The sequence below is a fragment of the Rhinolophus hipposideros genome (genome assembly GCF_964194185.1).
Source record: "Rhinolophus hipposideros genome assembly, chromosome: 7".
NCBI classification, from domain to species: Eukaryota; Metazoa; Chordata; class Mammalia; order Chiroptera; family Rhinolophidae; genus Rhinolophus; species Rhinolophus hipposideros.
This window is the reverse complement of record NC_138053.1, coordinates 47,683,273-47,697,469: the sequence shown is the minus strand read 5'-3', so window position 1 is coordinate 47,697,469 and position 14,197 is coordinate 47,683,273. Positions and strand designations below refer to the sequence as shown.

The following is a 14,197-nucleotide window of genomic DNA, read 5'->3' as shown; positions in this document are numbered from 1 at the left end:
TCTTTAGGGTTTTCTATATAAAGAATCATGTCATCTGCAAAAAATGACAATTTAACTTCTTCATTTCCAGTTTGGATATCCTTTATTTCTTTCTCTTGCCTGATTGCTCTGGCTAGCAAGTCACCCTGTCTGCCTTGAATATACTCTATGTATACGTATGACACATAGTTAATGCTCAAATAGTGGTAACTATTACTGAAGCCATTTCTATAGTCATCTCTCTTTAGACTTTTCCCGTCAAATTCCATGGCCTATAGGATTCTGATGGCTTAAATAAGCATCTCCAAAACAGTACCTGCTAATGATGTCTCTTTTACTGTTAATGACACCATCATCTTCCCAGTTATCTAGGCTGAAAACTGGAGTTGTCTGATAAAAGGGGGCTTGTTTTGGGCCCTTACATTCAACAGTAGTTTGCTTAGACAAACAAATACTCTCTAGGAACATGTCTTTCATTGGTTCCCTTTTTCCCAATACTGTTCACAACCTTTAAAAAAAAAAAAAAAGAAATCTCTTATGACCTCTCTTGAGGATCATTCTATTTAAATAGGCTTCTAATTTATCTCACCTATCTCACCATGTCTTCTCATATTTATTTCAGGGAGCTAGGTGCTCCCTGGTTGGGAGCATGTATATTAATAAGTGTTATGTCTTCTTGTTGTATTTTCCCCTTTATCATTATGAAATGTCCATCCTTGTCTTTCGTTACCTATTTTATCCCAAAGTCTGCTTCATCAGCTATAAGTATAGCTACATTTATTTTGCTCTGAATGTCATTTGCTTGGAGTATCATTTTCCACCCTTTCACTTTGAGTCTGTATTTGTCCTTGTAGCTGAGATGTGTCTGTTGGAGGCAGCATATGGTTGGGTTTTGTTTTTTGATCCAATCTGCTACTCTGTGTCTCTTTATTGGTGAGTTCAGTCCATTTGCATTTGGGGTGATTATTGATATATGAGAGTTTTCTGTAGCCATTTTCTCTTTTCTGAAGTTTTCCGGTAGCTTGGTGTCTCCTTTCTTTTTTTGCCTTTGTGTTTCTGTCTGTTATTTTAGTTTGGTTGTATTGTATAATATTTTCTGTTTCCTCTTTTTTCATGTTATGTGTCTCAGTTCTGTTTTTTTTTTTTTTTTTTTGAGTGATTACTATTAGGTTTATATAAAAGACAGTTCCATATATACAACAGTCTTTTTTCTTCAGCGTCCTTCTTATTTCCATTCCCCTTTGCAAGTTCGGACCTTTACTCCCTCCCCTTTTATGTTTCTGTTGTCATAAATTATCCCTACTTTTGCTGTGAGTTGATTTCTGAGTTGCAGTAGCAAATTGTCTTTTTCTTTCTTTTTTTATATTTTTATCTTCTTACCCTTATGTTATGTTTAAGTGTATAGTGCCCTATTCTGTGTAGGAGTTGCCATTTCCTGCTTCTATCTGTCCATTAGCAATCTTGCTCATGGTTTTGTATCCTTTTGTATTTTTGTTTTAGGTCGAATGGGCCTCCTTCAGTATTTCCTGTAATGCAGGCCTTGTGGTGGAAAATACCCCCAGGTTCTGTATATCTGGAATGGTCTTTATTCCTCCTTCATATTTAAAGGATAACTTTGCAGGATATATTATTTTTGGCTGGTAATTTCTCTCTTACAATAGTTTGAATATTTGATTCCACTCCCTCCTGGATTGTAGAGTTTCTGCTGAAAAGGCTGATGATAATCTAATGGGCTTTCCTTTATAGGTTACAGCCTTCCTTTCCCTGGCTGCCTTGCAAATTCTTTCTTTGTCATTAATTTTTGACAGTTTCAAAATAATGTGCCTTGGAGAAGGCCTTTTGGGATTGAGGTAATTTGGTGTTCTGTTTGCTTCTTGGATTCAAGGAGCCAGTTCTTTTCATAGGTTTGGGAGGTTCTTGTCGACTATTTGTTTGAATAGACTATCGGTACCCTTCTCCCTCTCTTCTCCTTCTGGTATGCCCGTTATTCTTATATTGATCTTTCTGATCGAGTCAGATAGTTCTTGTAGAGTTCTTTCATTTCTTTTAACTCTCAAGTCTTTCTCTTCTATCTGTGTCATTTCCAGATTTCTGTCTTTGATATCACTAATGCTTTTCTCCATTTGGTCAGCTCTATTTTCTAAGCTTGCTATTTCATTCTTCATCTCTTTTATTGAGTTCTTCAGCTCCAGAATTTTTATTTGGTTCTTTTTTAAAATTTTAATCTCTTTGGTAAAATATTCATTTTTGTTCATTGATTTTATTTCTGAGTTCATTAACGTGCCTGTCTGTGTTTATTTGCAACTTGTTGAAGTTTTTCAGAACTGCAATCTTGAATTCTCTGTCATTTAAGTCACATATTTCCATGTCTTTATGTTCATTTTCTGGAGATTTTTCATTTTCTTTCTGAGCTGCCTTGTTACCTTGGTTATTCATGACAATTAATGAATTATTTTTTCTCTCCATGGGCATCTACAGGAGTAGATTCTGCAGCAGGTTGATATGAAGAGGTTTTTCTTTTGCTTTTCCAGTATGTGGTGCTGGAATGTTTTATTTTCTTCCTCTTCCACTGTTTTGGCTGCTCGCAGGTTGGGAGATTTCCTCGGGAGATGAGTTTCTCCTCTGTGACCAGGTTGCCTCAATTTCAGGGCACCATTCCCTTGGGAGGATGTGGTGGGCAATGGGGCTCTGAGCGTCTGAAATACCAGTGTTGCCCCTGCAACTCGATGCAGAGTTGTGCATCTCAGCAGGCCTTGGTGCCCCCACTGTGGTCAGCCTGGAAAGGTGCGTTGTGGTAGGCTGGTAGAGGGGCTGGGAGAGAGCCTGTGGCCCTGCCCTCTTCTGAGCAATCGTGACTGCTGGACCACAGCTGCCTCATCCCTACAGCTCCTTCCTTGTCACTGGAATTAGCTGCACTGCACTGTGCATCCTCCACCCAGGAACTGTCTCTGCAGTTCTCAGGACGATAGATACTCTGCTCTTTAATTTGATACTGCTACCATTTTTCTTCTTTCTGGGGCCCTCTCCTAGCACTGGGAGGGTGCGATGGAGGCGGCCAAGCTCCATGGCTTTGTTTTCGCCTGGTGGTGAGGCAATGCAGTTGTCAGAGCCCTTCTGTATTTTGTCTTTGCCCCGAGGTCTCTGCCCCGATTGCTGGGTTCAGCCGTATTATATGCTGATTCCCTCAGGCAGGATTTCTGGGGCCACAGAAGATGCTCCTGCAGTCTCAGTCCTCTCCCAATACTGCAGTGAGCTCCGGGCTGGGTCCCATGGCCCCTGTCTCTGCTCTTCTCTCTTCCCTCCTCCCCTGTTTGCCCCGATTCACCCACCTTCAGATGTTTCAATGCACAGATCTCTCAGACATGCTTGTGTGTTGCATAGGGAATCTTCGTTGAATTATAGCTGTTTAATTTGTTGTAATTTCTAGGGGAGATATCAAGGCACACCCCTCAAGGCGCCATGTTTCTGACATCACTCCTATGACTTGGCTCTCTCACCTAATTACACAATTCTTACATGACCAATTTTATTTTATTTTTTTTTGGTCACACATCTGCCTGTATTGTGGGCAGCCAGGAGGACACTTCCAGCCATAGTTAAAAAAATTAATTTACAAAAGCAGGGATTTGGTGAAGCTCCCTGTTTGGAATCCTTGGGAGCTCATACATAGATGCTGACCCAGAGCAGCAGGAAGAGGGGACCCCAAAGTCTATGAAGAGCAAGTCCACCAAGGAGATGAGGAGCTCTTTGTAGCTCCCGAGTGTAACTGGTGGAGGTGACCTCATAAACAAAGAACCAGGCGGTGAAGAATGTGCCAGTGGCAGACAGCATTAGGTCAGATGGAGCGAGACAGCAAGGTTCACCGGGCTGGTGTATCTGCTCATGGCCTCCAGCTCCACTTTGCTGGGAGCTAGGTAATCCGCCGCTCCACAACTGGAAGTGTGACATTCATTTTTCATGTTTTATTTTCTTAATCTCCTCAGTACACTGTCTTAGGTATACCAGATGTTCAGTTAATGTTTATTGAATGAATAAATGTTTGTGCTTGTAGATCTCAATAATTAGGATAATTAGTTAGGGTTTATGAAACATATGAGCTTGAAAAGCTGATAAGGAAATTATGCGTGTGTTAATTTTATGAGATCACCTTTTCAAAAAAGACTGAGACCTTTATTGATATTTATATTATACTTTAAAATCTTTACATTTAAGTTGGGTTTTGATTTTCCTGGAGAAATTTTTGAAAGTGTAGAGTTCTGATATTTTAAATGGGAATATTAAGACTTTCAACATGATGGACCATGATAAAGAGAGGGCTCCAAGAATCCTGGTGAATAAAAATTCTCGTATAGCTAACAAGCTCTGCTAGGAATTATAGCTGCCATTCCATAATAAACCCAGTCTGCATGGGCTTGAACATACAAATATAATAATTGCAAAATTTCACTGTTAAGATTTGGTCAAACCATAAACTGATACGGTTAATCAGTGGAGATGTACTAGGACAGGGGAATTTTAAGCCAACATGGAATAAGGAGGAAGCCTTGTGTTCTAGTGGTGAAGGGAGACTATTCTTGCACAGGATGGGTGAGGCAAAGAATCCGAAGGAAGGTATTGCTGACGCAATGGTGGTTATAGACTAGGGATGATTTATTCCTATTTGGTGTGTGTTGTGATACCCATTTGAGTATTGATTACTGTCTATTATCAGATTACGCAAGCAGTATTTATATGTTTCATCCATATACATAGTCTCTGTCTTCTTTCTGTCTTTGCTTTATCTTTTTATATCAATGTTTTGGGAACTAGATTTTGGCAACAATATTATTAGAGAATATTATTAGAGAATAGCAGTATAAAATGTGTTTGTGTTGTTATTTTGCTCAGTCTTAATCTAGTTCTCACTTTTTATCGATACCTTTAGCTTTTTATCGTAGTATACCTTGTCTCTCTTCTTTTTATTTTAATCTCCATTTTCTTTCTCTTTATTTTTTCTCTTCTCCCTTTCATCTGCTTTTTTTCCTTTTCCCATATTTCTTAATCTGATAATTGCTCAGGAATTATTGTTCAAGAAGGTCAAAATGCTTCTATCTATGTTATTTTGTTTATGCTCAAGACAAATATAACAGAAAGGTAGAAGGCACAAGAAAACTACATTCCCACAATTCTTGAGCTACAATGTGTTTTGGAACTCAGAATTTTAAGGATTTTAGATAAGTAATGTAATTTTATAAAAGTAAATTCTGTATTATGTTACATTTTTAGTAGTGTCTGGGCAGCATCCCTCTGCTCAAAAATAACACTATTTTTAGTGAAACAATATTCATAAAAAATAGAAAAAATAAAGACTAAAAAGACTCAGGTAAGAATTGATACCAAATGAATTTTGGTGCCAAACATATGAAAAAATATATTTTCAAAAAATTTCAGAGCTTTCTGGATTCCAGAATTGTGAAGTCGGGATTGGGCGCTGCTATTTGGCCTTTCCCAGATCAGCAACAGTGGTCTCCATCCCCACCCATGTCCCCATGACATTTCCTGTCCCTGTGTGCTCCAGTGCCTGAAACATGCACCTATGGCTCTGCCTGAAGGCATTCCACATTCCATAGTAGCAAGAGCATGCCCTGCTCCAGCGTGAGGCACCCCCCAATTCCAGGGGTTAGCACCCCAAAGGGAGCAGTGCTCAGTTGCAGATGGGAGTTGGTGAATACACACCCTGATTTCTGAACCCCTCAGGTGGTTCCCTGCAGTCTACCCATGTTCCCAGAGGGAAGCAGCCCCGATTGCCCACGCTCATAATCTGTTCAGCAGTGTACCTTGTATTGCTTTTTTCCCCATCCTACCACACTTTCTCACTCCCTAATAGTTGCTCCTGATATCACTTACCATGTAGATTATTTGCACTCAAATCTTCCTCTCAGGGTCTGCTCTGGGATTGGGAGTAACCCATGCTAAGACATGTACCCCCAAACAGAGCCTGGATGTTGGATTAAAGAACAGTGTTCTTGCAGACTTTCATGTGGTTGTTAACCACTGTTATTCATTTTAAATTTCTTAACTTAGAGTTACGGGATTTTATTAGAGTAAGAAGAACATGTTACCAATTTATAACTGCCACTGTTCATGTTTGTACATACTGCTGGCTTTCCTGCTGCTGCTGCTGCTGCTGCTGCCGTTTCCTGTTCCCACTTCCCATATTGTGAGCGCACTGTCACTTTGAAAATCTTGGCTATGATGTTAAAAATCTTAGCTGATAATTATTTTAAGTTTTTGCTCCCATTCTCAGTGAAAATGCTTATTCTTCTGTCTTTAAGGCACAAAGAAATTGATCTCCAATGGTTAATTCTCTGGCTGATCCATGGGGAGGTAGCAGGGCCATTTGGTTTGGAGAAGCCTTTCTTGTCCCCTCAGATTTCATCATGTTGGTTGTGTGGCTGAGTCTGGCCCTTTGCTATTTGTTGCTGTAAATGATTTTGTGTTCCCTTTCTTTCTACTGAATTGCTTGAGTTACAAGTTAAAGTTCTGGACACAACTTTAAATCCATTTTTTAAAAAGTGAAATTTGTTTATAGAGGAACTGAAATCATTAATTACGTTGTGGCTCCTTATCCTTTTTATGATACACGTATTGCTGTGGGTATAGTGCTCTAAAACATCTGCTCAATAGTCCCTTATAGCGGCACAAGAATGCTTTTACATGACTGCAATAAAGTAGCAGATGCTTCTTAACAACAACTTCCCAATTCATTTAGGAAACAAGTCAGTTCTGGATTTGGTTTTTCCTCTAAGTGTGGCAACTGTGCAGGCAAACGATTCCAAAGAGGTTAGAACTGACAAATCAAGTCATTCTGTATAATTTTTAGGATGCTGCGAGTTAGTCTAAAAGCCTTATCTAATAGCACTTTAATAAAATTAGCACGTTTCTTACTATGCAAATAATTCTTTATCATTATAAGTAACCAGAAAAATACGTTAATTCAGCATTACCAGCATAAGCTTCTTTTATTTTTTTTAGAAACTTCTGTTCCATGTTGATTTATCATTAGCATTATAAATAGAAAAAGTGGTTGAATGCCCAGGATTGGTAACAGGGAGACCTGGGGGTCCAGCAATTGGAAATCAAACGCAGTTCCGTCCAGGAGCAATTTCTGTCTCCTCAGAGACAGATCATGAGACATTGGCGATGCCCACATGTCCCTTTGCACCTGCCTTGGCAGGGCTAGCCTTCTCAGTACAGCAGGCCAGTCGTCCCTAGGGTTTGTTCTGACGCGTGCCAGAGAAGCCACCGCTGCTGCCCCACCATCCCCTCTTCGCCCTGTCCTGTTCTCTGGTACAGAACCTGCACAGTCAGTGATTCATTAAGATTTTTCTGTTCAGGAAAACTTCTCAATGGCAAAGACTCTTGGCAGGCTAACCACGTCCAGCCTGTAACGCTTTGTTGTTAAGTGTATCAGGTCCCTTTCCTCTGCAGATCAGATCAGAAGGGCTGGATTTGGGAGCTTTGTATGAAAGAGGAAAACAAGGTCGTGACAAGATAGATGTAGGGGATGCCAAAGATCAATTTGGCCTTCTTCAGAATTTTGTTTAACAATGGTCTGAGTGACAGCATAGAGTCTTTAAAGGATGCATGCAGCTGGAGGGCTTGCAAAACAATCCACTGCCATGTGGGAAATCACATTAGGGCCACTATTGATACTGACTTTTTTAATGAAGCTTTACTAATATACAAACATGGACTCATGCTGGGTCTTCATGCAGTTCATTTGTCAGATGACCAGGTATCGCATATGTTGTTGAAGACAACAGAAAGGCAGCAGTGGTAGCCAGACGATAGGAAGGAGCTGACAGCGGTGGCTTCGCTCCTTCAGGGGCTTGTTACACACTGCAGTTACTGTGCCCTGCATTACCCTGGATGCTATCATCCAGGCTGAGTTAACATACTCCTACTTGTTAGACTATGGGCTTTAAAGATTCCTCCTTTAAAAAAAAGGGAAAACTCTAACGAACAATAGTGTAGCAGTATGTAAAAACAGCAGGATAAGCAAATCTTTCAAAAAATGGCTCTCCAAATTTGAAATTAAGATTAAGTGAGATAGGATTTATATTTACTATTGTTAATAATGACCCTCGACCTGCGTGTATGTTGTGCCTGACGGTAGCATGAAGCCTTCTATGTTGGTTAACAACCCACTGAAAAGCATCTAGAATATGAAGAGCAACCTCTAACAACTACAGAAGGGGATTGAAATGCGAGCGTCATGATTTACTAAGCACAGCCAGTGACAGACGTCTTCTATGTGGATCTGTGGATCTTTCTTGGCTATCGCTACCATTACAATCAATATCAAAAGAAAAAAAGGCCTTTGAAATGCTGTATCACAATTAAGATTTAAAACAAAACCGAAGTACAGCATATTCAAATTGTATTTTATTAATTTATATTTCATTAAAATATTACTGATGAAGAAAGTATCCTCACTATTAATAAATAAAACAACTATATTTGTCTGTAATACTTTATTTACCGTGTTGATTTACACCTTTGGAACCCCGGGCTGTTTGTGTAGGTGCAGATTAGAATGGGATTCTTTATCAAGAAAAAGGAAATCACCTCTGGCTCTTCAGAATCAGTTTTGAATTAAGGCTGCTGCCCTTAAGTGTAGGAGAGAGGCAGGACTGCTTGGCAGGCAGGGTCCTGCATTTGGAGTCTGGGTGTCTGATCCCCTAGGATTGTGATCAGGCCTGGCTCTTGGCAGCACTGGCTCTGAAGCCAGGGGCCCAATGAAAGGCAGGGAACTGGGGGCTAATTTGCCTGCTATTTATATGTGTGACCATTTTGAAGTGTTAACTTTTTCCACAGATACTTTAAAAATCAACATTTTTGCAACAGTATTCAGCCTCAACCACTAGACCAGAAAGCTGAGTGCAAAATAGACAAGATGCCCATAGAAGGCATGAGGGCAAGGGGACAGCCAAGGTCCTTTAACGCTCAGAACGAAGAGCGGGGTGGGAAGGTCACTGCTGTCAGTACCCAGATCATCACCTAACTAAAATAATTACTTGGGAGATATTTTTCTTTCATCTTTGTCTCATCCTTTAAGGTTTTCCATTTTAACATGTTTTATAATATATATGGTGTATTCTACAGAAATACAGGTTCATAAATGATGAAAAGGTAAATATACACATATTAAAGATAAGCGCTTAAATTTTTTGACTCCTGGAGTGACAGTCAAAAAATGTTCATAGACCTCTGATTTATAGGAGATGGAAATGGCAACAGGTTATACTCGCTCCATTTATCTTGTTTAACAAATACTGTTTGAATGCCTACTATTTGTCCAGTACAGTTCAGGATGCTTGGGATACCTGAGTGAGTAAGACAGGCGCATGCCCTGGCGTCCAGGCACTCCCATTCTAAGGGCTGTGTGTGTTGCCATAGCAGGAGAAGCCATTCCCTGACCTCAGACCAGGTAAGGCCCGAAGATGCATTCTTACACTCTTGTAGCAATATATTCAAATAATTGTCTATGTAATGATTTGTTTTCCCTCCACCCTCCTTGTTATAAGCTATGTGTGAGCAAAGATTGTGTCTGTTTTATTTCCCAGCATGGTTCCAGTGGTGGCACCAAGCCCAGTGCAGTAGATGCTCAGTGAGCATTAGTGAACAAATGTGTATGTGCTCTGTCCACACACATGCCTCACATGTGTGTGCACATATGTGTGTGTGAGCAAAGCTGAGAAAGAAACTTGAGGGGCGTTCTCAAGCAGAAACTATTGCTGAGGCTAGGAGGACGTGTAGTGAACAAAACAAAGTGTACAAGGAGACGCTTTAGTGGGCTGCAAGAAGTTCGTGAGGAAGACATGGGGGCGGTTAAAGGTAACAGGGATGACAGACTCTAGGTGATAAGACAGTCTGGTGAACTTGGATAATAAAAGCGTTCCTAAAAATCTGTCTGGGTGGATGTTATGATCGTTGAACTAAAAATAAACTTTGGGAAATGTGATTAGGACATTAAAAAGGGTTAGTACTACATACAATTGGTTTATACCTGAAAGAGCTGAAATAAAAATGGTTAAAATCTCACACACCAAATTTATAGATGTGTTAAAATTATGTATACTCCGGGGGGTTTGTGCATTTTTTTCTAGTAGCACTTACTGTGATGATAATTATATTGTTATTTGTGTGATTATTGAACATATCTCCTCCCTTTAGGGCACGTTGTCTGTTGCTCCTCCCACTGCTTCCAGCCAGTGGGACAGTGTCTAGAACAAGGCTTGGAAGTTATGGTTACTGCCTATTTGTGTATACAAGCTAAGACTGGTTTTTACCCTTTCTGTATGGTTGAAAAAGAATCAGAAGAATAGTGTATCATGACATTAGCATTATCTGAAATTTAAATTTTAGTGTCCGTAAATAACATTTTATTGGGACAAAGCCACACTCATTAATTTACATATTGTCTAGGCTGCTTTCATGCTACAATGACAAAGTTAAATGGTTTCGACAGACACATACAATGCAGAAAGCTTAAAATATTTACTGTCTGCCCCATTAAGAAAATGTTTGCCGACCCCTGGTCCAAAACACAGAAGATACCCTGTAACATTTGATGAGTGAATGCGTAAGTTAATCAATATACCTACTATGAGACAGATTATCTTGTTTAATACACTCTAAACAAAGGAAAAGTGGGTAGAAAGTACCATCGTTGAACAAGAAAGGAAACTGAGGCTCACCAGGATTAAGTGATCTGCCCATCCAGTGAGTGCCAGAGCCAGGAATTGAATGCAGGTCTAACTCCAGATTCCATGCCCTTTGCCACGTTTGACTGTACTATTCTTCTGTAATATCTAAATAATTTTATATGAGATTTTTGAGTGAATCCTTACACCCCAGTTGAAAGATGAGAACTTCTATTGTTCTCTTATTGCTGCTGAAATAGTACATGGTATGATCAAAAGATACCATGAATGTTTAAATAAAATATATATATATATACATATATATACATATATATATATATATATATATATATATATATATATATATATATATATATATATTACAATAAAAGACACATTGTCATTTATCCCCCTCACTTTGAACACACTTATCCCATTGTTCTTACCACTTTCTGAAGCAGTTCTGGAAGTCCTCTTTCATGAGTGTCTTTACTTTACCCTCCATCATGACAACGCTCCATGTCACACTTGGCTTCTGGCAATTTCTGTCAAATAAAAACATTACGGTGTGTCCTCATCCACCTTGTTCACCGGATCTGGCACTGTGTGATTTCTGGCTCTTCGCCAAAGTCAAAATGATTCAGGACATCGAGGCAGCCATGACAACACAACTAAAGACACTCACGAAAGAGGACTTCCAGAACTGCTTCAGAAAGTGGCAAGAACGATGGGATAAGTGTATTGGAAGCAAGGGGGAGTATTTTGAGGGGGATTAATGGCAATGTGTCTTTTACTATAGTAATTCTTTTTATTTAAACATTCACTCTAGCTTTTGATCACACACACCTTGTATTATTTAAACACAGCACCATGTTTTTGTCCTGGCACGAGGACAGTGCCTGGCATGGGTAGGGACTTGTGGAACTCTTTAAAGGATTCTCCTGGTAGGAAGGCCCGATTCACATCCACCTAATCCAGAGACGGTTCTGAGGAAGGAGAAGAAGCTGATGGCTTACACGATCCTTCAGAATAGTTCCCTGCTCCTTCCTAGATGTGATGTTTCCTGGGCCCGTGGTGAGTTCATGCTGTAGGAGCTACAACCCTCTGAATTACCATAGTGCTTGCTTTTGGTCTATTTATCAAGACCTTATCATTTTCACTCTTTGGCAGTGAAATTTACTCACTTGTGGATTTGAGTATAGAAGTTTATTCATATGCTGAAGGAATTTGCAGTTTATTCATCAAGCCATTTAAAAATCTCACTTGTTTAAATTAGGGTAGTGCTCTCTCTTGCTTTAGAAAATGGCTGCAGCCAAACCTCAGCCTATTGGATTCAATGATCATCATTCTTTTAAGGCTCATAATTTATCATCCCTTCAGGAAATCTAATGTGACACCCGAAGATAGAAACAAATTGAAAAGAGAGCAAAAGTTCACCAAGTAGAGATGCAGGTCTCTTAATAAGATTCTGCTTAGTACTTCTAAAAATACAATAAGATGGTATTAAAGAAGACCTTAAGATGGACTTGTATGGATGGGCAAACTGAGGTCCATGGGCTGAAGCTTGTTTTTGTAAATGAAGTTTCACTGGAGTATAGCCACTTCCGTTTGTTAACTTGTTGCTGACAGCTGCTTTCATGCGACACTAGCAGAGATCTTGTGCCCCAAAAGCCTGAATTTCTTACTATGTGGCTGGTCCTTTAAGAAAATGTTTACAGAACTCTAGAACTAGGGATATAAGAAAAATTAGAAGGACTAGGACTTTTTTTTAATATGGAAAAGAGGAATCTGAAGACAGTACATTGGTTCATACTTTGCAAAGGATGTTATATAAAATATGACTCTTGTTTCTTAATTTTATGCAAAGATGAACCTAATGGAAACTCGATTTACCCTGTAGCACAGAGAAGAATTTCCTGGCTCTGGAGTTAAAAACCTAGAATACTTATAAGGCAAGTCTTACACATTGGTGGTTACATGCATGGTGCAAAATTTACTCCTTCTGATTAGTATTATCAGCTACCATTCTGCTGCTGAATGTCAATTGAATAAGGAGTAATATACTCTTTGCATTAATAGCCATTGATACTTTAGCAAGAATTAATCAATCGATCAAAAGAAAAAGGAGAAAATGAAGGGTTTTGTGGATAGGAGGAAATAAAGGGAAGGGCCAGTGAAAGATCCTCTGTCTGTGGGAGTGGGGGTGGTGAGCGGATGTCTCAGGTTAGTGGCGGTGCATTGGGAGCTCATGGAGAGGAGACCGAATGAGATGAGAAGCCAGTGAGTGCAAACCGGTTTAGGGCATAATTTTGAGTCTTGGGAACTGGGCTTTTCTGATGCTATGGTCCCGTAGACTATGTTATCTTAAGTAAAGCATTCCAAAGTAGACCCTCCACATGTATGTGAGACAAGGCTTTCTGGAGTGGTGTGCTGACCACCTGCATTAGCATCACCTGGAATGTTGTAAACAAGGTGGATTCTTAAGTCCCATCCCAGAACTACTGAGTTCAAAAGCAGAAATTTGAGGGCAGAGCCCAAGAAGACATATATTTAACATTCCTTACCCTCCCAAATCTGACAGTTTTTGAAAAGTGAAGGAGTGGGCTTGGAGGTAGGGGCTTAGGTGAATGACCCAGCTCTGTTTCTTACTTGCTGGGTGACCTTGGGCTTTCCTCCTAGAGCAGGAGAGCAAATGACATAATGTGCATAAATGTGCTTATAAAACTATAAACCCTCATAACTGACACTGGTCTTTCTTATGTAACATGCAAAGAAAGGGAGCTCTGAATAGAAACATGTTTGACTGATTCTGAAGCTCAGAATACCAGGTACAAGTCTTTCCCTCTTCCGTTAGTTAGTCATGATCTCCATAAGGAATTTCTGATTGTCAAATCCTTTATCCTGTTAATTCTTTGGCTTTAACGGCTGAGGAGTCTTAAAAAATAAATAAGAAGAACTTAACTTTTCTTTTAAAAAGTCCTTCTGAGCCCTTCTGATTTTTTCCTACGAACACAATGCTTTTTATCTATTTTTCTGATTTACGGACTAATTGTCATTGGCATACAGTAGGTGCTATGCAGCATTACTACTCTTCCCTCCTGCCAGGGAACTTGTGTCTCTAGCATGGAATCTAAGAGATAGCCTTTTCTGTGGACCACTTGTGTCTCTAGCATGGAATCTAAGAGATAGCCTTTTCCGTGGGCCACTTGTGTCTCTAGCATGGAATCTAAGAGATAGCCTTTTCCGTGGACCGCGTGTGCTCAGCCTATTTGCTAGCTGACCAGCTCTGAGCTCAAGCTGTCTTCCTGTCTCCTGCACAGTCCTAAAGGAAACGGCCTAAGAAGCACCATGGAGCCAGATACAAACATCCAGAAAATGGCCAGATGTGTTTTGGAGGGTTTCTGCATCCCCTCCCTCCTGCTTTGCCCTTGAGCATGCCAGGCTGGAGAGAAGGATTTAATCCCACAGGAGACAGATTCTTTCTCTCAGTGGGAACGCATATTGGCCATGCTGATGCTAATTCACTCCCC

The 14,197-nt window shown here is 39.9% G+C and overlaps 1 protein-coding gene and 1 pseudogene across 6 annotated transcripts in view; one reads left to right on the top strand and one right to left on the bottom strand.

The window, feature by feature from the left end:
- The window catches only part of ATG10 (autophagy related 10), a 312,754-nt gene that overhangs the window by 209,628 nt on the left and 88,929 nt on the right, over nucleotides 1-14,197 (top strand). The window lies entirely within an intron of this gene.
- On the bottom strand, nucleotides 3,640-3,863 carry LOC308500142 (dolichyl-diphosphooligosaccharide--protein glycosyltransferase subunit TMEM258-like; annotated as a pseudogene). Its single transcript has one exon. The product of its transcript is annotated as a dolichyl-diphosphooligosaccharide--protein glycosyltransferase subunit TMEM258-like (transcript).